Source organism: Ovis aries, chromosome 17 (assembly GCF_016772045.2).
Source record: "Ovis aries strain OAR_USU_Benz2616 breed Rambouillet chromosome 17, ARS-UI_Ramb_v3.0, whole genome shotgun sequence".
NCBI classification, from domain to species: Eukaryota; Metazoa; Chordata; class Mammalia; order Artiodactyla; family Bovidae; genus Ovis; species Ovis aries.
Window position 1 is genome coordinate 7942265 of NC_056070.1, and position 26619 is coordinate 7968883.

At 39.7% G+C, this 26619-nt stretch overlaps 1 non-coding gene across 1 annotated transcript; it reads left to right on the forward strand.

Annotated features, from left to right (window-relative positions):
* Nucleotides 1-10484: 10484 nt before the first annotated feature.
* On the forward strand, nucleotides 10485-10558 carry TRNAQ-UUG (transfer RNA glutamine (anticodon UUG)). Its single transcript has one exon. It is a non-coding gene; the product is annotated as a tRNA-Gln (tRNA).
* Nucleotides 10559-26619: the final 16061 nt, after the last annotated feature.

Sequence of the window (26619 nt, forward strand, 5' to 3'; positions counted from 1 at the left end):
TGATCTCAGAGGGAATAATAGTACAGATAGAGGGAACAGCAAATGCAGGAGGTCTGAACGAAAATGAGCCTGCTGTGTGGAAGGGAGAGAAGGAGGCCCCGAGTGGGCAGTGTTGCTGGACAGGGAGAGGGAAGGCTGAGCTGAGGACACTCAGGCAGGCAGGGTCCACACCGCAGAGCTTCATGGGCCTTTTGATTTGTTTCTTAGTAAAAGTGGAAGCTATTAAAGGGTTTTTCTGTTGTCTTATATTTTAAACAGTGGGATGAGGGAGTATGAAAGCAGGTAAGTCAGTTAGGTATCTAGTTCTGCAGTCCGCATGAGAAATGATACTGGTTCTGAACTTTGCACTGTGGGGCCAGCAAGAGAGCTGGAGAGAAGTGGACAGGTTTAGAAAATGTCTTAGAAGTGGTGCTAGCAACCCTCTATTTATGTACTGGATGTGTGGGTGTAAGAGAAGGCCCAGAATCAGGGACTAGTGAGTGGTATTTCGGTTTGACCAATTCCATGTAGATGATTGGGGCTTCCCGGGTGGCTCAGCTGGTAAAGAATCCACCTGCAATGCAGGAGACCTGGGTTTGATCCCTGGGTAGGGAAGATCCTCTGGAGGAAGGCATGGCAACCCACTCCAGTATTCTTGCCTGGAGAATCCCCGAGGACAGAGGAGCCTGGCAGGCTACCGTCCATGAGGTCACAATGAGTCGGACATGACTGAGTGACTAAGCACAGCACAGCATGTAGACGGTCATTCATTTTCAGAATCTGAGGAGCAGTCACTATTTTTTTTTTAGAAATAGGAGTGCCATGCTGGACATGCCAAAGATGATATGCATCATGTGGTTATGGAGTAGATACCTCTCAAATTAAGCATGGAACTCAGAGGGGAGATCAGGGCAGGGGTATAGTTTTAGGGGCCATCTGAATAGAGACAGTATTTGAAGCTTGAGATTGTACACACTGTCCTGGAGGGGGTGTGCTGTCAAGGAGGAGGGCAGGGGGAAGGAGCCAGCAAAGAAGGTTGAGACGAACTAGCCATTGAAGGAGCAGGGACACCAGGAAAAGTGAATGGGTGGCGGAGACCAAGAGGAGAAAATGGGACATGGTGCCGCGTGCTGTTCAGAAGTTAAAAGGTGAAAAGATGGGAACATGTCATGAGCTGTGGCAATTTGGAAGTTGGTGACTTTGACAAGAACAGTTTCAGGGTGGTGGAGGAGGGAGCATCCTGAGGGACAGACAGTGGCAGGAGCATGACTAAGATAAACTACTTTCACTTCGGGGACAAGTTTTGCTGTCGAGGTGTGGCCGAGACACTATCTGCCTTCTTCACACTCACCTTCCCCGTTCACTTTAGAAACAGCACCTCTTCACCTCATCTTTGCTACCTGGAATAAAGAATTCATTTTCCAGCCTCCCTTGTAGCTGTGGATGGAAGTATCGTCCCAGGACTAGGTTCTTGATATAGTATTTCTAAGCAAGCTTCTTAAAAGGAAGAAATTTGGCTGATTCATATTGTTACATAGCATAAACCAACACAACATTATAAAGCAGTCATCTTCCAATTAAAAATAAATTTTAAAAATTACAATAAAAAAGGAAGCAATTCACCTGGGAGGAGCACCACTTTGCCTTTTTCCTGCTGCCTGGAATGTAGATGTGATGACTTATACCTCAAGAGTAGCCATCCTGAGCCATTAAGTAATTGAGAGTGTGATGTCCAAGTACAGTATAGTGGGAAAAGTGATAGGAGTCTGGTCTCTGATGCCTCAGTGGATTGTCTACTTCTGCACATCTTTAATGTGAGAGAAGAAATACTTGCATGTCTAGCTCATTATCTTTCATGGAATCAGCCTGTCAGGGGCACCGTAGCCCTGGCTGTCAAGTGCTGATGTCCCCCCTGCCCTCGCCACTCTTGGAGGCTGAGTCAGTTTAGCCAAACAGATTCTCTGCTCCCCTCCCCTCCCTCCTTGTGCCATGCATGCCTATTCAAAATCTGTGATGAGGTAGTGGGTCGACCTACCTTGTGGGCTCATCTCCTAGCTGCAAGGGAGGCTGGCAAAGAACCAATCTGGCCTTTTTAGACTTCTGGAGTGAGTGGTGCGTCCCACAAAAAGTCACATGGGGGTTCAGATGCCAGGTAGACCAAAGTAATAGTTAAAAATGCCAGCAAATATCTAGTATGTTTAGTTTCTTAAGTGTTATAATAAATAAGCAGTGAGTGTTCATTTGAAAAGTTTACAGGCAACTGACATAGGCCATGGTAATTTGAATATGGATTTTTAGGTCTATTTGGATTATGTGCAGAAAGATAAATTACTTAAAACTATAATAAATTAGTAAAATATATAGAAAAAACCACAAAGATACATTTGAATGATAAAATCAGCTTCTGGTCTATAAGACCCATTGCTAAGATAAGCTGGGACAATGTGAATGTCAAATAAATAATAACTTTTTTTTCAGCATTGTTCCCGCTTTTTAATTGGAATATCAGTTTTTTAATTTTATAAGACTAGAGTTTACCCATGCCTGTCTTTGGAATGTGGGCAATGTCTACAGCATGGAAGGACAGTTGACAAATTCAGCTGCTATTTTTGTAAACTGGCTAGCACTAACAATTTACCATTTATTTCACAGTTACTATGTGTCATGCATTGTGTGGGGTACACACATTTTCTTATCTTGTCCTCACAATAACCCGTCGAGTCATCCCCACTCTATGGCTATGAAAATTTTGGTGCAGAGAAGCCAAGTCACTTGCTCAAGGTCAGGTAGCTGGCGAATGCCGTAACTAGGTTTTTAACTCAGGTTTAAGGAAAGCAAACTTGGGTTTGATTTAGCAAAGGAGTGCAGTAGGGCACTTAAGGGGCTCAAAAGCCTTATCCAGGTTAATTCAGTTCAGGAGTCATCCCAATTTATGTCTTTATTGGGAGGCTCTAGACGCTGGTGAGAGTTCCACATGACTTAGGTAAATGTCCACCTGATTTAGTACATTAGATGATACATGATGATCAACAGCAAATATGACTTGACAGTTTGTCCTTATCTATTGAAATATCTTCAGCTCTCTGTTGGTAGATGTGATAATTTCCACATACCTCAAGCTGAATATCTACCTATACAAAGTGGATTATCTAGGTTGCATGTTTATGCTTATCAGATTTAACCACTTATATTATTAGTGGGTCAAACAATTAGTAGAATAAATAATCAAGTTTTGAGTTTAATTAGAATACTGTCCAGACATCGTGAGGCCAAAAGTGACTAGAAATTCATCATATTTAAATGCAAATTGAGTGGACATGTTGACCTCTCATTTGTCTATATATATCTGATTATGAATGTTATATAAGATTTATTTTCAGAATTTTGTTGTCATATAGTAGAACCTGATAATATTTTATTTAATTCATGATAACCTCAAAAATTAAAAATTTCTACTAAAGAAAATAAGCAGGACAGAAATAGTAATACATTAATTCTCATTCCATAATGACACAAGGGGGATGCTTACTGTTTGATAAATTGAAAAGGCAATAGTTTTTGGAGAGATGAAAGTGGAGTTTGTAACCTTTTGAGAGGATGCAGTTTTTTTTCCCCCCTCTCTCCCTCTGATGAAATCTTGCTCTTATTCAGCTGTGACAGTGAAGTCTATTGAAGGTGACTTCCCTTTCATGTCAGTGGAGAGGGGAGAAGCAGGTTACTAAGCCTCTGAGGGTGCTCCCTGCACCTTTAGCTAGAGATAGGGCTTTAGGGGTTTATGGAGCCCTTGAAATCATACACAAAATGTTGCATTTAGGAATGTGGGAGTGTTTTTATGGAAGAAGTTCCCTAGCTCCTACCACTGCCTTTGAAGGGGCTGTGATCCCAAAAGAGTAATCAGTACTGATGGTTTGATTCCTGGGTGGGGAAGATCCCCTGGAGAAGGAAATGGCAGCCCACTCCAATATACTTGCCTGGAGAATCCCATGGACAGAGGAGCCTGGTGGGCTATGGTCCATGGGGTCGCAAAGAATCAGACACGACTGAGTGACTGAATATGCATGTACACGCATTGAGTGGGGATCCTGTCATCTGAACCGGAAGCAGACACATTTACTCTTAAGTCAAAAGGATTGCTTGAGAAGAGGTGCAGAACTGGCATCAGTACAGTATTACTTGTGATTATACACATTGCTTTCAAATATTTTAATATAAATAATAACTTTAAAGTTCTGTTTAAAGAGAACTTTACAGTTACTAGGTCACTTTAATCTATATTTGCTCATGGCAATCCAGTGTTTAAAACTTGCCCTCCGATGCAGGGGATGCAGGCTCGATCCCTGGTTGGGGAGCTAAGATTCCACATGCCTCATGGCCGAAAAACCAGAACATAAAACGACAGAAGCAATATTGTAACAAAGTCAGTAAGACTTTAAAAATGGTCCACATTTTTAAAAAAGTGTTTAAACATAAATAAAAGGTTTAAATTTTTAAAAATACAGCAATCTGTGCTAAAACTGGAGAATTAAAATTATTTTCATCTTATAGCCAAACAAATAGAAACAGAGGGGACAAAACCTACAACTTGTCCTAGAGATTGGAAGTCTCACAGAAGTAAAAGCCCTTCCTGTAGTGTTTGAATCAGGAGTGGCCATCTGACTCAAACTGGCTCAATCAGACATCCTTCTAAGACGGTTTGGAAAGGTGACCAAAAATCAAGTTGTCTGTCCCTCGGGGATCTGGGGTGCAGTTCTTCTATCATAAATGGTGAAGCAGGAAGAGGAGGGTTAAAGTAACGGGAGAGGGGTGAAGGGAGGTGGGAGAACTTTTGTGGGTTCTGATTCAGGCTGTTCATCTGCCTCAGGTCCCCGAGATAGACTTGCATCTGAGACAGAGCTTAGAGCAGAACCCGAATGGACTAGAGAAGACACTTGTCACTTTTATTGGGATGTAACACCCACTCCAGTACTCTTGCTTGGAAAATTCCATGGACAGAGGAGCCTGGTGGGCTGCAGTCCTTGGGGTCGTGAAGAGTCGGACATGACTGAGTGACTTCCCTTTCACTTTTCACTTTCATGCATTGGAGAAGGAAATGGCAACCCACTCCAGTGTTCTTATTTGGAGAATCCCAGGGACAGGGGAGCCTAGTGGGCTTCCGTCTATGGGGTCGCACAGAGTCGGACACAACTGAAGCGACTTAGCAGCAGCAGCAGCGCTTGAGTGAAGTAGAGGATGCATGGAACAGAACTCTGGTGGACCCAGTGCTGGCAAGAATCGTGACACAGAATGCAAAAAATAACCTGAACTCCAATCTGGTCTTGGGTCTCTTGTGGACAATTCACAATGTTTTTTATAAGAACATCTTTTAAAAAAACCGCTTTCGCCTGATTCCTGGCTCCTCAGGCCTATTTTGCAACTACTCACATGACAAACAAAAAGCTCTGTAACATTTCAGCATGTGCGGATTTGTGTCTCCTTGTTCTCACTCCCTTCTTCCCCTCCTGTTCTTTCCTCTCCTTATCTTTATTACTCATCACAGAAACTTGGAACCTCGGGAGTGGATAGAGAGGAAATAGAAGTTTTGAGAGAAACTGGTAATATTTACATGTTCAGAAATATTACTCATGCTACATATGTTTATAATAAACTGGTTTTTGCCTAAAATGATATGATCTGGTTTCTGTTATTTCTATCAAAGAGTTTTAAGTAATGTGTTCTTGGAGATAGTGGTAGAATTGAGGCAAGAACTTGAGTCTTTTGACTTAAAACCTCTGGCTCTCTTTGCACGCCCTGACTCTGCCTGCGTAGTCTTCGGCTTCCAGAGAATTGAGGATTCTTTAATCCTCAGAGTACTTTTAAAACAGTTTTGTATTTCTTACTAGTCTGAGATCTCCATGAGGGCAGGTGCCATATCTGTTTTGCTCACTTGTGTATTTTCAATGCCTAACACGTTGTTGATGTGTGAAAAATTGTTGGTGCTCAAAAAAAAAATCATTGAATGAATGAAAGAATGAATGAAGTCTCACCTTCATTTTTTAAAATTTCATAATCTTATTTACATTTTGGAGTATCTTGACAGAAAAATATAGTAGATGGATACAACTATGAGTACAATTTCTCTTAAATTTAAGCTGCCTTTCAAGATAAAATTTTAAATTTCTGATAATTTTTCATGATTGTTTCTGGGTTTTCCCCCCTTGTATTTTGTATTTCAAGGGAAACTTTTTCAATTAACTGTGATTTCTGTTGAAAGCCCTTTACTCAAAGAGGGCAATCAGTCTTATCTTCAAGTGTGTTACATGTTAACATGAAGGGGAGTGGAGGCTAATTTTGCTAATCAGAAACAGCTCCAGTTACATAGCTCACGCCTAAAATTATGGGATGGACCCCAGACAGGGAAGAAGATTGATGAAACAATATTTCAAGCCATGTTTTCCACACATGTTGCGATGAATCTGTATTGGCCTTGTGATGAATACGAGTCATAATTGACTTGGCTGAAAGCCCAATGAGTGTGTTGTGTGATAGTGACAATTGTACTGGGCTGCGAAAAATCTTCCTTGAGATTTGAAAAGAAACTTCCTGTTCTTATAGCCTGACAACATTTGTAACAGAAGAGACTTAACCTTCATATCAACTTTGTTCTTCTAAGAAACACCTTCTGACCCATACCCACAAAAGCCCTGAATTTCTCCTCCCAGGGACTCAGGCCTTCCTACCTCTCTCCCTTCCATCCTTAGATCTTGGATTCAGATGAAGGTGGACTTCACATTCCAGGGGCAAGAAGGGATCATGGTTATGGTGGTGTCCTTGATCTCTCAAACTGAGCTGAGGTATCAGTGAGGAGCAGAGCGTGCTCTGGACTGAAGGATCAAGTTTAAGGTTCAAAACTTGACTCTGGCACTTCCTAGCTTTGTGACCTCCAAAAAGTTAATTAGTTCTGTTAATAAATTCCTCAACCTTCAAACAGGAATAATGGTACTTTTACAGGCTTACTACTAAATGAGGTGGTATCTTAAATACTGGTACATGTAGACCTCCAGAAAGGAGTGCTTTCTCTTTTTCATTCCCAGTTTCTCTCCTTCGTTCAATTTTGTGCCTTGACAAAGAAAAACCTGTGACTTCCACTTTTGATATTTTTCTCTGAAAAAATATCTTCCTTTGACTCTTGGGAAGACTTGTGAAGACGGCAAACTCTCCTCTGCACCTGTGTCTCTGGGGCACCAGGACTCTACAGCCTGGTGAGCTTGCAGGGAAAACGTCAAGTTCAGAAACTCCAATAACCTTGCTCACTCAAGCCCTTGAGTACCGAGTGACAGGCAAAGGATCAACCATGTTGGTGCCTCTTCTCTTTTTCTTGTATTATACAAGGAGCTCATAAAGTACCACAGTGAAAGAGAAAGTGTTAGTCACTAAGTTGTGTCAGACTCTTTGTGACCCCATGGACTGTAGCTCGCCAGGCTCCTGTGTCCTTGGAATTCTCCAGGCAAGAATACTGGTAAGGGTTGCCATTCCCTTTTCCAGGGGATCTTTCCAACCCAGGGATCAAACCTAGGTCTGCTGCATTGCAGGCAGATTCTTTATCATCTGAGCCACCAGGGAAGCCTATAAAGTATCATAAGCTCATGGATTACAACAGGCAATGACACAATAATTGATTTAAAAGATCATCTTTTAAATACTTTAAATAATAATTTAGACTTGCATGTTAAGATAATTTTCCCAAATTAGGATAAATTTTTAGTAGAAAGTGGGTGTTAGACCAAGGCAAATTTTGCATCATGTCAAAAAACTTTGTTTAGATCATCTTCACATACACAAGTAAGCTATATTATTGATGGCTATGGCTTATTATATCTGGTAAGATAGAAGCAAAAAGCTTAACCTATGAATGGATTGAAATCACTAATTCCCTCAGATTCTGTGATTCTATGTAAAACGGGAGAATTGAATCTCTATAAAAATAAAGCCACTTTTGATTTCTGCAATATATATTTTCCATGCTAACCTCCTTTCTACTTTGGGTAGCATAGCCAAATATTTTGGTTTGCCTGATGCTCCAATACTTTCACCACTTGACGTGAAGAGCCGACTCATTGGAAAAGACACTGATGCTGGGAAAGATTGAGGGTAGGAAGAGTAGGGGGTGACAGAGGATTAGGTGGTTGGATGGCATCACTGACTCAATGCACATGAGTTTGAGCAAATTCTGGGAGATAGTGAAGGACAGGGAAGCCTGGTGGGCTGTGGTCCATGCGGTTGCAAAGAGTCGACATAACTTTGCAACTGAACAGCAGGACAATCTTGTTTGGAGAGTTTTGTTCTGGTGTAATTATTAATATACTTCCCCCAGCTCCCCTACCAAAGGTGTTTTGAACAATGAGATTTTATGAGGAGAGTGAAAAAGTTGGCTTAAAACTCAACATTTAGAAAACTAAGATCATGGCATCTGGTCCCATCACTTCATGGCAAATAGATGGGGAAGCAATGGAAACAGTGACAGACTTTATTTTGGGGGGCTCCAAAATCACTACAGGCAGTGACTGCAGTCATGAAATTAAAAGACACTTGCTCTTTAGAAGAAAAGCTATGACCAATCTAGACAGCATATTAAAAAGCAGAGACATTACTTTGCCAACAAAGGTCCATCTAGTCAAGGCTATTGTTTTTCCAGTGGTCATGTGTGGATGTGAGAGTTGGACTATAAAGAAAGCTGAGCGCTGAAGAATTGATGCTTTTGAACTGTGGTGATAGGGAAGACTCTTGAGAGTTCCTTGGGCTGCAAGGAGATCCAACCAGTCCATCCTAAAGGAGATCAGTCCTGAATATTCATTGGAAGGACTGAAACTCCAATACTTTGGCCACCTGATGAAAATAACTGACTCCTTAGAAAAGACCCTGGTGCTGGGAATGATTGAAGGTGGGAGGAGAAAGGGAGGACAGAGGATGAGATTGTTGGATGGCATCACCAACTCAATGGACATGAGTTTGAGTAAGCTCTGGGAGTTGGTGATGGACAGGGAAGCCTGGCGTGCTGCAGTCCATGGGGTCACAAAGAGTCGGACATGACTGAGCGACTGAACTGAACTGAACCTTGGAGGTTTACATTTGCTATTTTTCCTTTGGAATTTCAGAAGTAAACCGGAAATCTCAGGTTTACCTTTAGAACAGGAGTTCTATGGATTGAAATCAGAATTTGAGGGAGTCTATGAACTTGAAGAGGAAAAAAATATGCCCTTAATATATCTAATTCTAATTACCCTTCAATTATGAATGTAGATGACAAACCACAGTGGTGTTATTTCTTTTGTGACTTCATTATCAAGAAAATCTACAGATATTTTCATATCTGTAGCTATTGCAGATTTGCAAAATATCACTATGCATTGTTATTTCTGAATTAGAAAGATTACATGGACCACAATCTTCATGTTTAGAGATACTGTGCAGTGTTGCTGGCCAGCTATTGGTCAACTCTATACTTTCATCAAACAAATAAAATAGCCCTAGACCTGTATCCCAGACAGTTATGCTGCTTTACAAGATTAGCCACCTACAATTGTTTGTTGATCAATATGAGGAATTAGTTCCTAAATGTTTGCAAAACTAGACAGTTTAAATAAGAATTTTTCACTCTCTGTAAGGCAGCGAGGACTTTTGAACAGAGTGCATAAATTCTATTGTTGCCTAAATGGATATTCTTGGAAATCTTGCTGTCACTGCTGGAGTGGATGCTTTATCTCAGGAAGATGAGATGCAAAAGTCTCTGTCAGTTTCTTTGAAAAGACAAATTTGCAAACATCTGGAAACAGTTCAGAAAGTTCTACCAGTTATTTTCTATTGATGACATCAAAATTGAACCATGAACTCTTACTCTTTTTCCTTTTTGCTATAAAGTATATTAAGATGATGAGCTAGCCAAAAGGGAATTCATTAGTCTTAGGTTAAAAAAAAAAGACTCCAGTTGGAGTTTAATTCAAAAAACCTTGGAAAGTTCAAGTGTTCCTCGACAGAAACTATTCTTGTCTTGTAAAGTAGCTCTAAAAGCTTTAAACCATTTACAAGGATTTACATTTACAAATCAGCAGTCTCAATGTCTGTAACAATAACAAAAAATTGACATAAGCTGTTTATCCAACAAGACATGCCTATAGCCTTTTCAAAGCCCTCTCCAGAGATTAATGTCCTTATTCAATCTAGCAACAACAGACTTCCCACTGATAAGTCTTTACAGATAAATTTATTTTTAATTTGTTTGTATTTTGTTGTATTTTTGAACTTAATACACTAATAAAAAGAACACATAGTATTATATTACACATTTGCTTTTCAAAGCTGTTTTGACAGCCAGGTCTCAATGTGATTGGTTTCTCTTGTAAATCTGTGCATTTGATCTCTTTGCATTGAAAAATATCATTCTGAAAGAGATCCCTGGTTTGATCAGTTTGCCTCTAGAGTGCCAGGGCCCGTGATATACCTATAGGTTTAAGAATACTGGCTTTGGGGAATCTCCTGGAAGTCCAGTGGTTAGGACTCAGCACTTTGACTGCTGAGGGCCCAGGTTCAATTCCTGGTCAGGGAACTAAGATCCCACAAGCTGCTCAGGGCAGCCATATATATAAATATAAATATATACATATATATATACACACACACACACACACATATATATATATATATATACACATATGTATATATATCTCAGTTCTTGTTGTCTGTGGCTTGATAATTTCTGAAAGAAAAAAATGGGACTCCTTGTCCAGGCCCACAATCATGGACCATCAAGTTTCCCTGAACTTGTTCCTAAGTAGAGTCCACAGGATTCTAATAAGTAATTTAACAAAACAAAGCACTGGCTTTGGAGCTGCATCTCAAGGTAGAAACTTCTAGGAGACCCAGTAGGCATAACACCATTTCTTCACCGTGCAGAACTGTGAGGTCTTGTGCACGGTTGGAAAGGACTAGCAGCACACCCACTGTGCAGACTCACGCGTGCATCATGCCAGCAAGTGGCTGGAAATGATAAGCACCACAGGGAAATGCCGGTGAGCTTCTAAGGATGGTCAGAAGGAAGATCGTTATCAGGAATAGCAGGGAACACATGGAAAAAGCGGTATCCTGCTGGTTTGGATGGAATTGGTAAAATCTGAATATTTCAAGTGGGGATATTCATGCTAAATTTGTCCATAGGCCATCCAGACCAGAGACCTCAGAGCCACCCTTGAACTCTCCACCTCACAGCTGCAGCTGTGATCAAATCTTGTCCCTTAGGTCTCTTTCCTAGCCGTATTTCTATTCCTCCTATTTATCCCCTAGGATATTGCCTGGTTTCACGCTCATTACCAGAACTACTGGAATAGCCTCCTGCCTGGACCTCCATCTCCTTTCTCAAATCCCTTCCACATAGGTTATCCTAACTACAATGAAAATAATATATTATTTATTTGCAGCAGTAAATTAATGTTCAAGTTCTAGTGTTTTATATATAGGACACTATGACATCAAGCCCCACGTTAAAATGTGGAATATTCACATACCACACGTATGTTAACATTGACGAGAATGCATTGGAGCTGTAGTTATCAATCTTGGCAACACATAGAATCATCATTTATGGATCTGTTAAAAGGTCCTGATGCAAGAGACCTACCCTCGCGGTTCTGCGGTAACTCCCATGGGAAACAGAGCTCCTGAACCGCCAGCCCTGTTCCTGCCTGCCTCTCTAGTTTTAACATTTATCTGCACCCCCTTGGACCCCATCAAATTGCTGGTATTCCTCAAATTCCCAGGAGGTTCCCAGGACGTCCTACAGGGTACACTTATCCTCTTGGTCTAAACATTTTTGTAGATGTCTCAGCTCACCTTTCTAGGGAGAATTTTCAGGCTTCTCCAGGTAAGATGGTCCACACTCCCTTTTGCCCCTTCTCTAATCTGTATGTCCTTGTATCATAGCAGCAATATAATCTGACTTGTGTTCCTCCCTTCCCCTCACTCTTAATGACACTGGAAAGGAAGCCATCTCCCTTGTGTCGTTTTCATAAATATATTTCCAATGATTTTAAAACCTTGCGTGCACAGCTCCTACTATGTAGAAATATCACAAATAAGCTGGAATAAAATTTAGCTTTTTTCTCTATATTTGCTGAAGCAAATAAGATACAGTTGCTCAGTACCTTATTTATCAACCTCCTTTTAGATTAGTGTAAGTAATACGATCCTGTTTTTCTGTGACAGACATCTTTGTAACAAAACATGTGTGAGAACTCAATTGGGAGTTTTGAGAAATGTATCTTTCTCATTAATTATTTTAAAAATCCCTCTTGGAATCATGACAAACATAGCACGATCGTTTCTATTGAAGTGAAATTAAGCCCAGATGTCAATCTTTTATTTCGCTTGGGAGTTTCACACCAACATACACCAGAGAAGTGGCAGCTGCTGCTTTTACAAGTGGTAGAATCCCTGGGCAGATGGGATCTGCTCAGCTTGGGACCTTCGGAGGCTGTGGGAGTAGTACATTCTGAGCTCTCATTTGCAATTCTGGGCAAAATTTGCAAAAGGGCTTCTCAGCGAGAAGTCTATATTTGCATACTCAAATTAGATGCATACGAATATGAATGCCTCCAACCTGGTTTCCACATCACATCATCACCCTCTGGCAACACTGATCTATCTTGAATGATAACCCCTAACTTTGAAAATTGAACCTTAGATTTTATATTATGTTATTTCTCCTATTTCTTTTTGATTTTCAAGTCATTAATCATAGTCTAGAGAAAATCAACTTCTCACTGTGTTCTCTTAGATACCCTAAGGATACAGACCCCTCAAATAATTAAACCTAGGGGAAATATTTTTAAATGAATTTATTTCCCAAGTGTAAGTTTTGCTAAATTTTTATTTTTATTTTTTTATTTTTATTTTTTTAAATTTTTAAAATCTGAGTCTTATCACTATTAAATTATGTGCTGAGTTGCTCGGTTGTATCTGACTCTTTGCAACCCAGCTCAGTCATGTCTGACTCTGAGACCCTGTGAGCTGTAGCCCGCCAGGGTCCTCTGTCCATGGGATTTTCTGGGCAAGAATACTGGAATGGTTGCCACTTCCTTCTCCAGGGGATCTTCCTGACCCAGGGATCAAATATGTGTCTCTTGCATCTCCTGCTTGGCAGGCAGATTCTTTACCTCTGTGCCCCCTGGGAAGCCATATTAAATTATGTAGGAAAGTCATAATGAAAATTATATAAGTATTCCTGCTTTCTATGTGCTACTTTAAAAACATAATCAGAAGACCCCCTACATTAGAATAAAATGCAGATTCCTGTCCTATCACTAATGAGAAATTTGCATTCCTGGTGATTTCTATGAGCCATAAAGTTTGAGAACTACTGCCCTAAGTCATTTTGAAAATTACACACTCAAGATAAATGGCTCTTTAAATTTCCCTTTTTGTAATCTGCTGTGTGCAACTCTGGCTTCCGCTGACATTTTTACTTCTTATGTTGGATTGGCCATATCTGTCCCTCAAGATCTAATATTGATAATCATGGATTTAGTTTCATGTGACCAAAGACAGAATCCAATTATTGTCAGTCTCATAATTGACTACTTTTCTTCTTCTTTCCTTTTTTTTTTTTGCATTTGACATCTTAAACTTCAAATCTTAAGTTCTTAAAATATGGTTATTCTCTTGTTAAGTCAGTTATGAGTGTTCTTTTAGCTACAGCAAGAACTGTTTTTAAAAGTACATATTCAATAATTTATAATAACCTGTAATGAAAAAGAATATAATATATATGTATGTATATATATATATATATATATATATATAAAGTCTGAATACATATAACTAAGTCTACTGCATACTCAAAATTAACACAACATCATGAATCAACTATTCAGTTCAGTCACTCACTTGTGTCCAACTATTTGTGACCCCATGGACTTGCCAGGCCTCCCTGTCCATCACCAACTCCCAGAGGTCACTCAAACTCACGTCCATTGAGTCAGTGATGCCATCCAACCATCTCATTCTCTGTTGTCCCCTTCTCCTCTTGCCTTCAATCTTTCCCAGCATCAGGGTCTTTTCAAATGAGTCAGTTCTTCAAATCAGGTGGCCAAAGTATTGAAGTTTCAGCTTCAGCATCAGTCCTTCCAATGAATGTTCAGGACTGATTTCTTTTAGGATGGACTGGTTGGATCTCCTTGCAGTTTAAGGGACTCTCCAACACCACAGTTCAAAAGCATCAATTCTTCAGTGCAGTGCTCAGCTTTCTTTAGAGTCCAACTCTCACATCCATACATGACCACTGGAAAAACCATAGCCTTGACTAGATGGGCCTTTGATGGCAAAGTCATGTCTCTGCTTTTAAAAATGCTGTCTATGTGTTTCAATGTTAGTGTTTTCATGTCTGTCAAGTACTCACCTGAATTTTATTAGAAGACCTTTAGATAATAAAGGCAAATGTTTGAAAGAAGTATGACAGTTGTTTTGTATAGAAATCCTTTACTATCATCACTTTCATAATTTTAATTAATAACCTTTCTCTTTAATTCCACATATGTGTTCTATTATATATTCGCAAAAGTTTCATTTTTATCATCATTCCCTGGTAGTTTACAACAATCATTACAGGGCTGAGAAGTGTTTAAACAATCACTACTTTATACATACAGTGTTTCTCTCTTGTCTTAAGTGACATGCCTAGAACTACATATTCTCAAAGGAAAAGACTCTTCATAGTCTTATAATTATGTACATTCTCTGAGGAGAAACCAGGGTACAGTTTCCTAGTAAAAGAGCACTCAATAACAATTTAACATTTCCTGCCAAGTCCCCTAGGTTGTGGTAATTTTCAAACATTGTATAAAATGACACACATTCCATATATGAGGTGTGATTAAAACATAAGACAAGTCACACATGAAAATATCTCTCATTACTTTATAATCACACCTCATACATCATCTTAGGGAATCAGTCATAGCATATAATTTTTTAAACCTTCACCTTATTGCCCACCTACCTCTAATCCAACTTCCCCTCTGGCCACCCCAGGGTGAGAGAAAGTAGACTGCCGTCCAAACACATCTGGTGTGGGATATAGGGCAGCAATCAAACGCCCTCGGCAGGATGTCAGCGGGGATCTGCCGCCACTCAAAGCCCAGCATGTATGTGGTCTCGAAATTATTCCTGGCTGCTTCACACAGGGGCAGATCTAGGCAAAACTGTAGTCGATAAAGTCTGGCCCTCCCCGTGGCCCTCAGCTGCACTGCTGCTCCCCACGGCTGAGGGGCCTCCCCTGACGCTGGGGCTTCACAGACCGTTCCTGAGAGTCAGTCTTTCCCCTTCCTACTAATCAGCACAGAGCCATCTTATGTCCTGTTCCATCATTTGGTGAACAGTTATCATGTGCCCAACACAGTGCTTGGTGGGTACAGACTTGGAAAACCATGGCTTGGCTTCATGGAATTTAGCTGGATAAAGCAAATTAACAAATTTATCTGATGTTAAGGTGGTTCAATAAGTTAACTGATGTATTCCAAGGGTTAAGACAGTGCTTGGTGCATAGGAGATGCTCAATACATATTTGTTGAAGCACTTAAAATAGCCTAAGGCTAAGTCTATTCTGGTTACAGTGGGAAAGTGATGGTTCAAGGAACATATCCTAAAAAGATGACACCTGAGCTAAGTCTGAAAAGGATAAGTAAGATACTGAAGATAAGATAGGTTGAAAAGGCAATTTTGAGCACAGGGAAGAGTATGAGCAAGGCATGGGGATTTTACACAACACAGAGTGTGCAAGGACACTTTAACAATTGTATATGAGAAGACTTTAAGGTACGAAGCAAGGAGTAGTAGCAAATGAGACTAGGGAGATAAATAGAGTGAAGCTATATAATATCTTATATGCCACACTACAACAAAGTTTATATTTGATTTGTAATCAATAGGATTGCCTGCAATGCAGGAGACTAGGGTTCGATCCCTGGGTTGGGAAGATCCTCTGGAGAAGGGAATGGTTTCCCACTCTAGTATACTTGCCTGGAAAATCCCATGGACAGAGGAGCCTGGTGGGCTACAGTCCGTGGGGTCGCAAAGAGTTGGACATAACTGAGTTATAACTAAACGTGCACACATACAGTAGGAAGTCAGGTCATATTTGTTTTTTAATACCTCCTATTGTAAGTTACAGGAATAGATTGGAGGAAGGCTCCTCTGTCCATGGGATTCTCCAGGCAAGAATACTGGAGTGGGTTGCCATTTCCTTCTCCAGGGGATCTTCCCGGCCCAGGGATTGAAACCATGTCTCCTGTGTATCTCCTGAAGTGCAGTCAGATTCTTTACTACTGAACCACTGGAGAAGCCAACAAGCCTTTATATGTCAAAAACGTTTTCTCTCAGGTAAAACACAGGCATTTTCTTAGTTTTAGGGAAGCTCAGAACTGAATGCTTTCTTACTATTGTGCAGGTGAGTTAGAATGATCAGTGGTAAGGTTATTGCAGCTACTCCTTATAGTTTCAATATATATTTTTAAATTTTTACATTTTTTGTTGAGATAACTTACACAATAAAATGCACAGATAGGGACTTTCCTGGTGGTCCAGTGGTTAAGACTCTGCAGGGGATTCTTCAGTGCGGGGGATGTGGGCTCAGTCCCTGCTCCGGAAACTCAGATCCCACATGCCACAGGGTGACTAGAGCCTGTGCTGCAGCTGGGGAAAGCCCACGCGCCACAGTGAGGAGACTGTGCGCCACAGCAATGACCAGCCAAGCCAGAATGTTTTTAAAAGGGGGAAAGAATCTGTTCTTTAAAAAGAAAATAAAGTGCACAGATACTAAGTGTATAGTTTGATGAGTTTTGAAAACTGCATACACCCATGTAACACAACCCGAGTAAGATCTAGAATATATGGTCAACCACTTGTAAAAGAATGAGACTAGAACACTTTCTAACACCATACACAAAAATAAACTCAAAATGGACTAAAGGTCTAAATGTAAGACCAGAAACTATAAAACTCCTAGAGGAGGACATAGGCAAAACACTCTCCGACATAAATCACAGCAGGATCCTCTATGACCCACTCCCCAGATTATTGGAAATAAAAGCAAAAATAAACAAATGGGACCTAATTAAAACTAAAAGCTTCTGCACAACAAAGGAAACTATAAGCAAGGTGAAAAGACAGCCTTCAGAATGGGAGAAAATAATAAATAGTAAATGAAGCAACTGACAAAGAATTCATCTCAAAAATATACAAGCAACTCCTGCAGCTCAATTTCAGAAAAATAAATGACCCAATTCAAAAAATGGGCCAAAGAACTAAATAGACATTTCTCCAAAGAAGACATACAGATGGCTAACAAACACATGAAAAGATGCTCAACATCACTCATTATCAGAGAAATGCAAATCAAAACCACAATGAGATACCATTTCACTCCAGTCAGAATGGCTGCGATCCAAAAGTCTACAAGCAATAAATGCTGGAGAGGGTGTGGAGAAAAGGGAACCCTCTTACACTGTTGGTGGGAATGCAAACTAGTACAGCCACTATGGAGAACAGTGTGGATATTCCTTAAAAAACTGCAAATAGAACTGCCATACGACCCAGCAATCCCACTGCTGGGCATACACACTGAGGAAACCAGAATTGAAAGAGACACATGTACCCCAATGTTCATCTCAGCACTGTTTATAATAGCCAGGATATGGAAGCAACCTAGATGTCCATCAGCAGATGAATGGATAAGAAAGCTGGGGTACATATACGCAATGGAGTATTACTCAGCCATTAAAAAGAATACATTTGAATCAGTTCTAATGAGGTGGATGAAACTGGAGCCTATTATACAGAGTGAAGTAAGCCAGAAAGAAAAACACCAATACAGTATACTAACACATATATATGGAATTTAGAAAGATGGTAATGATAACCCTGTATGCGAGACAGCAAAAGAGACACAGATGTATAGAACAGTCTTTTGGACTCTGTGGAAGAAGGAGAGGGTGGGATGATTTGGGAGAATGGCATTGAAACATGCATATTATCATATGTGAAACGAATTGCCAGTCCAGGTTCGATGCATGATACAGGGTGCTCAGGGTTGGTGCACTGGGATGACCTGGAGGGATGGTATGGGGAGGGAGGTGGGAGGGGGTTCAGGATGGGGAGCACATGTACACCCATGGTGGATTCATGTTGATGTATGGCAAAACCAATACAATATTGTAAAGTAATTAGCCTCCAATTAAAATAAATGAATTTATATTAAAAAAATAAAGGGAAGTAATTTCACACTCAAAAAAAAATCTAGAATATATTTCCATCACCCCAGAATATGATCTCTTGTCCTTTCTAGTCAATTCTTCCTTCTCCAGGCAACCATGTCTGGTGTCTATTACCACAGATGTGTTAGTTACCATGGGCCTTGCACCCCTTATAACTGAAATCATGGAATAATATATATTCTTTTGTGTCTGGTTTCATTCACTTAATTTTACGTTTATGAAATGCATCTGTGTTGTTGATTTATCAGTAGTTTGTTCCTTTTGATTCCTGTATACTATTCCATTCCCTGTTGATGGACATTTTAATTATTTCAAGTTTTTTTTTTTGTGAAAAAGATTTAATTTGGTGACAAACAGTTCTTTTAAAAAGTTATTAATTAATTAATTTGGCTGCATTGAATCTTGGTTGCAGCACTTGAGGTCTTAGTTGCATCTTGTGGGATCTTCTGTTGAGGCACATGGGCTCTCTCTAGTTGTGCCTTGTGGGCTCTGGAGCATTCAGGCTCAGTAGTTACGGCATGTGGGTTAGTTGCTCTGTGGCATGTGGGATCTTAGTTCTCTGATCAGGGATCAAATTCACATCCTCTGCATTGCAAGGCAGGTTCTTAACCACTAGACCACTAGGGAAGCCCCTATTTCAAGTTTTCAACTACTAAGTGTAAGGCTCCTATTAATTCTCTAGTAATTAGTATTTTTTTCCCTCTGGACAGTTATAGAATCTCTTGAGTAAACACCTACGAGTGGAAATATTTGGTTATAGGATAGGTTTATGCATAGGTAGAAGAAACTGTCAGTTTTACAAAATGGTTGTTTACATCCTTAATAGTAATTCCACACTGGTCGTTCTGACATCAACCATCCAGTAGGTATGAAACTGTGGTTTTAATTTGTATTTCCTTGATGACTAATGATACTGAGTAACTGCATTTCCTTGCTTGTCATGACTCTTCCTTTCGAGTGTTATTTAAATGCTTTGTTGTTTTCGAGCTGTTTGTATTTTCTTATTGATTTGTAGGAATTCTCTATAATTCTGAATACAAGTCCTTTGTCACATTGTGGATACGACCTCACAGATTGTATTTGTCCTGTTCATTTGCTTAATAGTGTCTTCTGATGAGCAGTAACTTTAAATTTTTATGAAGTCCAAGTTATCATTTTTACTTTTGTGGTTAATGTTCCTGGTATCCTAGGAAATCTTAGGAATGACATTATTCTCTTTTTTTCTAGAAACATTATGGTTCTGAGTTTTGCATTTAAATCTATAATTTATCTTAGGTTAATTTTTAAACGTAGACTCAAGTAGGGGTCTAGGTTCAATTTTTTCCCTATACGTATATCTGGATTGTTCCAGTTCTTTGTGAGGATGTTCCTTTTCCACTGAGTTTCACCGACACCTTTTTTGAAAATCAGTTGACCATTTGTATGTGGCTCTATTTTTGGACGCTCTATCATTCTATTCCATTAAGCGTTTGTCTGTTCTATGACAATGCCACTCTGTCTTAATAACTGTGGCTTTACAGAGTTTATGATAGGCATCCATGTGTAATCACAATGTATGTTCAAAGAATAATACATTACTTCATAAAGATTTAGGTAACACATAACAGTCCAAGTCTAGTCACCCCTTTCCCACACTTATGCTCTTATTGCCATAGTTTTTCCTCCATACACACGTAATACATTGTCAATATTTTTGCTTTAAACAATAATCTTCTCAAAAAAATTAAAATTATTTTTCTCACATATTTATTTTTTTTCTAGTGCTCGTCTCTCCTTTCTGTAGTTCTGGGCTTTTGTGTGGCATCATCTCCTATCAGCTTAAAGAACTTCTTTTCATAGTTTTTACAGCACACATCTGCTGGAAAGAAATTATCTCAGTTTTGTCTGTCCAAATATATTAATATGTTTTATCTTTAGTGTGAAAAATCTTTTTACTGGGTATAGAATTCTAGGTTGACATGCTCTTTTATTGTCTTTCACCTTTCAATCTTTCTGATGAGACGTCAGATTCATTTTCAATATTATTCCCCTCAGTGGGTTACATCTCTTTTATTTGTTTGCTTGTATGATTCTTCATCTTTGGTGTTCAGCACTTTGATTATGATTCATCTAGATTTTTTTCTTTGTGTTTATTCTGCTTGGAGTTTGCTGAATTTCTTGAATAGGGGGTTTAAAGTCTCTCATCAACTTTAGAAATTTATCAAAGATTTTCTCCTTATGTCTTTCTTTTGCCCCATTTTCTCATTTCCTCCTCTTGTGTAACTTTAATTTCATATTGGTTGTTGTTCAGTTGCTCAGTTGTGTCCGACTCTTTGCTACCCCATGGACTGCAGCACGCCAGGCTTCCCTGTCCTTCACCATCTCCCAGAGTTTGCTGAAACTCATGTCCATTGAGGCAGTGATGTCATCCAACCATCTTGTCCTCTGTCATCCCCTTCTCCTCCCGCCTTCAATCTTTCCCAGAATCAGGGTCTTTTTCAATGAGGCCTCTCTTTGCATCAGGTGACCAAGGTACTGGAGCTTCAGCTTCAGCATCAGTCCTTCCAATGAATATTCAGGGTTGTTTTCCTTCATACATTAGACTATTTAATGGTGTTCTATCGGTTTCAGATGCTCTGTTCATTTTTGGTCATTGTCCCTTTTGTTTTGTTTCAGTTTGAATAATTTCTAGCTATTTATCTTCGGTTTTACTTTCTTATGAGTTGTCTAGTCTTCTGTGAATCTCATGGAATGAATTCATTTTTTATTTTGTAGTTTTCATTTGTAGACTTTTCATTTTGTTCTTTGTAGTTTTTATTTCTTTAGCGAAATTCCACACATGTATCATATTTTTAACCTTTTCCATATATTCTTAACAAACTTATCGCAGTTATTTTAAAGTACTTTGTGTTAATGTCAAAATCACATTATCTCTGGGTAAGTTTCTACTATTGAATTTAGGTTAGATTTTGGTCCTCTGCATAGCTTTGAAATATTTTTACTCATGACCAACATATGTAAAAAATAGTAGAGGTGGAGGCAAGTAGTATTTTATCCATAGAAAAGTATATGTTCTTTCCTTGAGCCGCTGGGTTGAGGAAGGAGGTATAGAAAGAGAAAGTCAATCTAACCTGTAATTGATGCATTTCTAGACTTGTAGGAGCTTTCAGTAGTTCAATTTACTTTTGATTCAAATGTTTCGAGCAAATGATCAGTATTTTCTTGTTGGTATGTCTTGGGATTTGCGAATCAGTGAGCATCTTGTGATCTTTCTCTGCTATGTAGCCTAGCCACACAAATCATCCCACATGTGTTCAGAGTAGGGCTGGTTTTTCCATACCCTTGTCCATGGCAGATTTATTCCACAGGCCATTGTTCTGACAGGGATAAAAGCAGGCGTGTGTCTTTCCTCTCTTAAAAAGAGTTCCATGTTGGAATTTAATTTGTTTCCTTTAGTTCATTTAGGTTCATTATTCAGCTTTTTTATTGTTTCAGCTATGATTTGATACTTTGATCTTGTGTCAAATCATGTACTACCTTTTAATAGTTTTTACTATAATTTACTTTCATTTTTTTTTTAGCGTGAACTGAACTGAATGATTTGAATCTTTTTACATTCTAACCAGAAGCAAAAGTCCCTTAATCCTTTATTTTAGCATTCTTATTTATTGAAAATATATCTTTAATCATAAACATGAGATATAGTTTCAATATGAGTAGGAATGTTAAATACGTACATGGTTAGGTTGGTGGAGTAAGAGCCTTCCTTTGGGTGTAGTGAACTGGGAAGGAAGTCCCAGACCCAGAAGTTCACATATGGGCATATGGGCAGTGAAGCAGGGATGTAGGAGAAAGAAAAAGAAAATTTAAGGAGATGGTTCTATTGGCTCATACTGAAGAATATCTGTGATTCATGCGCTTGTACAAGAATAGACTCCTTTCATGAGTTAGTGAGTTGGCACTGTAAGTGGAATTTCTAGTACAGTACGGACAGCTAGATCATGCTGCCCTAGCTCTTGGACTGTGCTCTTTGAACCACTAGATGATTACTTTTTCCACCATGAGGGCCTGAGAACTTCCCCCTTATTTAATAATCAGGTACAAGTGTGGAAACGAGAATTTTGGTGGATTTGTATTTTGTCAGGCTACCTAAGCTAGAATTACATTTCCCAGAAAGCCCTTCCTTGCACATTTGGGTTAAGAGGCCACAAAAGACAATTTTCACGAGATTTGGAAGGTGAGGAAGCAGCCATATTCTTTTTATGTCTGGAAAGTCAGCCTAAAGGCACCAGGTGTTGTCGCTTGTGTGCGTGACTGTTTATCTTCTGGCTCATTTTTGCTGGTTGGGTGTGCAGCCCAGCCTGCAGCCCCTTCAGTTCCCTTCAGGTCTTCCTGCAGCTTCTCTGACTCTTGGACCATGTACGTATTTAGATCTGTGATGAAGGGCACCAGCTTCTCCTGCAGGACACTGCATCATCAACGTGGCAGGTTTAGAGGCAGGAAGAGAAATATAGGCTCTGGTTTGTCTTTGTTCTCTCTGATTCACATCCATCTTCCTCCCCTAACTTCCTGCCCTGATTGCTTTAGGATCCAGCACCAGATGCAGAGCCAACAGCTTCACCCAGATTGTTTAAGCAGATCCTGTAATTACCTATCAAATCCCTATAACAAATCCCTTATGATTATATACCTTCTAGTTGTTTTGTTCCTCTGATACAACCCTTAGAAATAAGCCTTCCCTTCACACCTTTATCTTACTATACACTTTAGTAGAAAAGAGGCTAACAGTTAAGTATAAATTTACCCCAGAGCTAGGGCATAATAAAAAGGAAACTAAAACCAGAGCAATACAAATCTGGATAATGTGAGCAAATAATGAATCCTTTTCCTCTAGTTCCAATTCTGCCTGCACAACCTCCTTCCTAAATCCCATTTCAATGACTTTCTTAATTCCCTCTACTAGGAGGACCGTTTTTAGCTATGTTTACTCATCAAAGTATAGGTCAAGAAAAGGAAAAAAGAGAGCAAATGCTTCTTGCTTCTTAAGGCCTGCTCTCTGGTTCCTGAGTCCTCTTCAGGGTCTGTCTTCTACCCTGTATGACATCAGGAGTTCCAGCACCCTTCAATTGGGAGCTGGATGTGGACTTCCCTGGTGGGCCAGAGACTAAGACTTTGCATTCCCAGTGCAGGGGGCCTGGATTTGATCCCTGGTCTGGAAAATAGATCTCACATGCTGCAACTAAGAGTTTGCAACTAAACACCCTACATGCTGTGACTCAAATGTGGCACAGTCAAATAAATACATAAAAATTTTTTTTTTTAAAGAGAGAACTGGCCTACCATCCAGGTGTAACCTAAGCTTAGAGAATACAAGAGGATAACCAAAACTATACAAAACAACCACAGTCAAATAACAAAATCTACTCCTTCAGTAACAAATTTTCTTTACCACAGACATGCTGTATTATGTACAGTTCATTACTAGGCAAATTATATGGACCTGCCCTTCTTCCTTCCTTAGGACAGATGACATCTCACTCTGTTGCGATCCCTTTCGGTCCTTGATATTTGTTTTAACCTTTTTTTCTGTTTGTTTGAAAAAACTAGTATATGATTGCTGGGTGTTGGGAAGAACATGCTGTGATCCCCCAGGTTCTGGGCCCCACCACTCATGGATGTCTTGGTAGGAGAGATATTTGGGGCCAAGACCACTTGTGGTTCTGATGGACATGCTATGAAGGCAACAGCTGATGTCTCTCACAGATTTCATGGCCCTGCTAGCATATTTTATCTTCCCTCTCTAGCCCAGCTGTGTTTAGCGTTTGCACAAGGTAGAAACTTGACTAATAACACCTGGAGTTCAGGCAGACATAATCATGGAACTAGATCAGATCATGGAGGAAATATAGATCAACCCAGCTATTTTACCAATGAGAGAAATGGCTCAAGGAAGTTAAATTTGGCCATGCAGCTCAAGGTGGAGGAGAAGCAGTGGAGAGAGTTGACAGTGGCTACTGGTTAGCCCACCTATGGAGTCTGCCTCAAAAACAATGCTTGCTTGTACATGCCATTGATTGTACCCTCCATGTTAATATAGTGCCTGGCACATCATAGGTGTTCAAAAACTTTTACTGAATGAATGAATAAATATGTGAAATATGCTGAGAGGTAATTCATCTAAAGCCACAGGTCTAGTAAATACCCAAGCCAGGATATACACTGAGGCCTCATGTCTTAACCACTATGCTTGGCAAGGAAACAGTTGATTTGTGTAACTTTGCAAATCTGCTGGGTCTCCCTACAGTGGCAGAATAACATAGTGGCTGCCAGCAGGAAGCTATGGTGGGAAACACAACTGAACTTTACTATGGACGGTCTACTGTTTTTCCCTTGTGTGACATGGGTTCCAAGTGTTTGTGGCTATAGAATAGTAGGATCTGGCCTCAGAATCTATTAGTCTAGGTTTGTGATTCTAAATGGTTTTGGCAGAAGGACCTCTTAACTTAAAAACATTTTGGCTTCTTTATATACTCTAGGTGGGCAGCTGCTTTATTAAAGCAAATATTTTCTCAATATCATAGATTTTGAGTAAATATTGGTAAGGATTCAAAACTTTCATTTGAACTTGAAAGCATCAATTGTTGGTTTGTATTTGTTATACATTTCCAAAACAAATCTTAAAGTCGTGAATTGTTCCCAAGTAACAATTACAGTGCTTTCAGAGTCACTGAGCACAAGGAAATTATTACCCTGGGAACCTTCTCAGTTTAAGGGTTTTTTTCTCCTTACATACATCCTTAATCTAGGGCCAAAAGCTTTTACATTTCTTTTTTAATTGACTCTGATTTTCATGCTTTCTCTCTCTTTTATTTTCCCAGTGGAGAATCTACATTGTTTTATCATGATTTTTAAAAATATATATAAGAAAAGAAAAAAGCAACTTCTTAAAAATTATTCTGCAACTTTGGATGAAGATTTTAAAATCTTCGTTAACATTTGTGCTAACTTCTGTAGTGAATAAAAAAGAAAAGAAGACTTGGTCTCAGTCCTCTAAGGACTAATTTGGGCCAAGTTGTAAGCTTAGGCTTAGTGGACAGCTGCCTAGTTGGGTGATTTTGGAAATCCCAGAAGGGAAAATAAGAAGCCAGAGTCTAATTATAGTCTTTTAGAAAAAACCATAAAATATCAAGATAGAGCTTGTTAAAAATAATAATAACAAAACTCATGATAGCTAATAATAATTCCTATTAATGAAGAAGGAACTGGCAACCCACTCCAGTATTCTAGCCTGGGAAATCCCATGGACAGAGGAACCTGGCAGTGACTGAACAACAGCAAATTACTGTTACACACTCTTGTGGGCTAGACTCTGTGCTGTGTCTGCATGCTAAGTTGCTTCAGTCACATCTGACTCTGTGTAACCCTATGGACTGTAAGCCCACTAGGCTGCTTTGTCCTTGGGATGCTCCAGGCAGGAATACTGGAGAGGGTTGCCATGCCCTCCTCCAGGGGATCTTCCCGAACCAGGGATCGAACCCACAACTCTTATCTCTCCTGCGTTGGCAGGTGAGTTCTTTACCACAAGCGCCACCTGGGAAGCCCTAGACTCTGTTCTCAGTTCAGTTCAGTCCCTTAGTCATGTCTGACTCTTTGCCTCCCCATGGACTGCAGCACGCCAGGCTTCCCTGTCCATCACCAACTCCCGGAGCCTTTGGCTATGCCAAAGCCTTTGACTGTGTGGATCACAACAAACGGCGGAAAATTCTTGAAGACTCAGTGCTAAGAAGACACTATTACTATGTCCACTTTTCTGGTGAGGAAATTGAAATCTGATACTGAACAGGAGGCTACCTAATCACTTTCTGTCTAAGAAGAGAATTTAGCCTTGGGTGTAGACAGGCAGGCAGAGAAATTCATAAACCTGCTGATAACAGGGAGTGGGTCCTAGAACAAATGGTGCAGGGAGGGACTAGAAGTGAAAAGAAACAAGATTTGATACACTTGAATCTTGGTGGTGTCAACTAGTATTAGAATACAATGATGCTGGGATTAATGCACTAAAAACTAAGAGTGGCATCTGGCACAAGCTGTGACAGTACTTACTTGTGAGTGTTATTTTCCACTTCAGAATCTCATTTGGATTTAAGTTTCTGCCCACAGAAAGGGCAGAACAAATTATTCTAATTGTGATGAAAATAAATGTTAAGTTCATTTGCTTCTAAAATTAGGCCATCCTGAACACTGGGTTTAAGCAAAAGAAATGACAAAACCAACATTAAAAAAAAGTTTAAAACATAGGCTGTTTCCCCCTCCCCCACATTATATATATAGATATTTTGACAGCATGGTATTACCTCAGGAAACCAGA